Source organism: Lolium perenne, chromosome 1, assembly GCF_019359855.2.
Source record: "Lolium perenne isolate Kyuss_39 chromosome 1, Kyuss_2.0, whole genome shotgun sequence".
Lineage (NCBI taxonomy): Eukaryota > Viridiplantae > Streptophyta > Magnoliopsida > Poales > Poaceae > Lolium > Lolium perenne.
In genome coordinates, this window is record NC_067244.2 from 70,369,698 (window position 1) to 70,373,553 (window position 3,856).

Genomic DNA, 3,856 nt, shown 5'->3' on the forward strand with positions numbered 1-3,856 from the left:
TTATCATCCGAACCCCCTCCAGTATTAAATTGCAAACAACAGACAATTGCATTAAGTATGGTGCGTAATGTAATCAATAAATACATCCTTAGACATAGCATTGATGTTTTATCCCTAGTGGCAACAGCACATCCACAACCTTAGAACTTTCTGTCACTGTCCCAGATTTAATGGAGGCATGAACCCACTATCGAGCATAAATACTCCCTCTTGAAGTTACAAGTAAAAACTTGGCCAGAGCCTCTACTAGCAACGGAGAGCATGCAAGATCATAAACAACACATAGATGATAGATTGATAATCAACATAACATAGCATTCACTATTCATCGGATCCCAACAAACGCAACATGTAGCATTACAGATAGATGATCTTGATCATGTTAGGCAGCTCACAAGATCCAACAATGATAGCACAATTAGGAGAAGACGACCATCTAGCTACTTCTATGGACCCATAGTCCAGGGGTGAACTACTCACACATCACTCCGGAGGCGACCATGGCGGTGTAGCGTCCTCCGGGATATGATTCTCCTCTTCGGCAGGGTGCCGGAGGCGATCTCCTGAATCCCCCGAGATGGGATTGGCGGTGGCGGCGTCTCTGGAAGGTTTTCCGTATCGTGGCTCTCGGTACTGGCGTTATTATCGACGAAGGCTTAAGTAGGCGGAAGGGTAGGTCAGGGGGCGCCACGAGGGCCCTACACGCCAGGGCCGCGCGGCCCAAGGCCTGGCCGCACCGCCCTGTTGTGTGGGCGCCTCGTCACCCCACTTCGTATCTCCCCCGGTGTTCTGGAAGCTTCGTGGAAAAATAAGATCCTGGGTGTTGATTTCGTCCAATTCCGAGAATATTTCCTTACTAGGATTTCTGAAACCAAAAAACAGCAGAAAACAGCAACTGGCTCTTCGACATCTTGTTAATAGGTTAGTGCCGGAAAATGCATAAATATGACATAAAGTGTATATAAAACATGTAGGTATTGTCATAAAACAAGCATGGAACATAAGAAATTATAGATACGTTTGAGACATATCAAGCATCCCCAAGCTTAGTTCCTACTCGTCCCGAGTAGGTAAACGATAACAAAGATAATTTCTGAAGTGACATGCTATCATAATCTTGATCAATACTATTTGTAAGCACATGTAATGAATGCACCGATCCAAAGCAATGGTAAAGATAATGAGTAAACAACTGAATCATATAGCAAAGACTTTTCATGAATAGTACTTTCATAAAGACAAGCATCAATAAGTCTTGCATAAGAGTTAACTCATAAAGCAATAAATTCATAGTAAAGGCGTTGAAGCAACACAAAGGAAGATTAAGTTTCAGCGGTTGCTTTCAACTTGTAACATGTATATCTCATGGATAGTTGTCAATGCAAAGTAATATGATGAATGCAAATATACAAGTATGTAAGAATCAATGCACAGTTAACACAAGTGTTTGCTTCTAAGGTGGGAGGAAATAGGTAAACTGACTCAACATAAAAGTAAAAGAATGGCCCTTCGCAGAGGGAAGCATTGATTGCTATATTTGTGCTAGAGCTTTTATTTTGAAAACAAGAAGAGAGCAATAAAGTAAATTTTGAGAGGTGTTTGTTGTTGTCAACGAATGGTAGCGGGTACTCTAACCCCCTTGCCAGACAAACCTTCAAAGAGCGGCTCCCATGAAACATTTTTATTTTTGGGTGGCACTCCTTCCAACCTTTGCTTTCACAAACCATGGCTAACCGAATCCACGGGTGCCTGCCAACAATCTCATACCATGAAGGAGTGCCCTTTTATTTTAGTTTTATTTAGATGACACTCCTCCCCACCTTTGCTTTCTCAAGCCATGGCTAACCGAATCCTCGGGTGCCGTCCAACAATCACATACCATGGAGGAGTGTCTATTTTTGTAAAATTATGAAGGTTAATTAATTTGGGACTGGGAATCCCATTGCCAGCTCTTTTTGCAAAGTTATTGGATAAGCGGATGAAGCCACTAGTCCATTGGTGAAAGTTGCCCAACAAGATTGAAAGATAAACACCACATACTTCCTCATGAGCTATAAAACATTGAAACAAATAAGGGATGATAAATTTTGAATTGTTTAAAGGTAGCACTCAAGCAATTTACTTTGGAATGGCGGAGAAATACCATGTAGTAGGTAGGTATGGTGGACACAAATGGCATAGTTATTGGCTCAAGGATTTGGATGCACGAGAAGTAATCCCTCTCAATACAAGGCTTAGGCTAGCAAGGTTATTTGAAGCAAACACAAGTATGAACCGGTACAGAAAAACTCACATAAAAACATATTGCAAGCATTATAAGACTCTACACTATCATCCTTGTTGCTCAAACCCTTACTAGAAAATATCTAGACTTTAGAGAGACCAATCATGCAAACCAAATTTCAACAAGCTCTATGTATTTCTTCACTAATAGGTGCAAAGTATATGATGCAAGAGCTTAAACATGATCCTTATGAGCACAACAATTGCCAAGCATCAAATTATTCAAGACATTTTACTAGTTACCACATGTAGCATTTCCCGTTTCCAACCATATAACAATTAACGAAGCAGTTTCAACCTTCGACATGAACATTATGAGTAAAGCCAAGGACATATTTGTCCATATGCAACAGTGGAGCGTGTCTCTCTCCCACACAATGAATGCTAGGATCCATCTTTATTCAAACAAAACAAAACAAAAACATACAGACGCTCCAAGTAAAGCACATAAGATGTGACGGAATAAAAATATAGTTTCACTAGAGGAACATGATAATGTTGTCGGTGAAGAAGGGGATGCCTTGGGCATCCCCAAGCTTAGATGCTTGAGTCTTCTTGAAATATGCAGGGATGAACCACCGGGGCATTCCCAAGCTTAGAGCTTTCACTCTCCTTGATCATATTGTATCATCCTCCTCTCTTGATCCTTGAAAACTTCCTCCACACCAAACTCAAAACAACTCATTAGAGGGTTAGTGCATAATCAAAATTCACATGTTCAGAGGTGACATAATCATTCTTAACACTTCTGGACATTGCACAAAGCTACTGAAAGTTAATGGAACAAATAAATCCATCAAGCATAGCAAAACAGGCAATGTGAAATAAAAGGCAGAATCTGTCAAAACAGAACAGTCCGTAAAGGCGAATTTTTAAGAGGCACCAGACTTGCTCAGATGAAAATGCTCAAATTGAATGAAAGTTGCTTACATATCTGAGGATCACTCACGTAAATTGGCAGAATTTTCTGAGTTACCTACAGAGAATTCAACCCAGATTCGTGACAGCAAGAAATCTGTTTCTGCGCAGTAATCCAAATCTAGTATGAACCTTACTATCAAAGACTTTACTTGGCACAACAATGCAACAATACTAAGATAAGGAGAGGTTGCTACAGTAGTAACAACTTACAAGACTCAAATATAAAACAAAAGTGCTGTAGTAAAATCATGGGTTGTCTCCCATAAGCGCTTTTCTTTAACGCCTTTCAGCTAGGCGCGGAAAGTGTGAATCAAGTATTATCAAGAGACGAAGCATCAACATCATTTTCACAATTTATCCCATTAGGTATCTTAGATGCTCCTTTTTCTATAGTGGTATTAAGAGCTTTATCAATTTTAGGCCTATAATAGTTTTTTGGTTTAGGCACCTTAGAGACATACACGAACTTTTGCTCCTTACCCACATAAGCTTTCTCTCTAAACTTAATAGATGAAAAAGTTGAACCCAAGGTTCCCATAGCTTCTTCAAGTTCACTAATCCTTTGGGTTTGATTATCATGAGTAGCACAAGCTTCTAGGATGGCGATTCTCTCATTAATTCCACCTAGAGATTTGTCAAATTTATCAGTGCT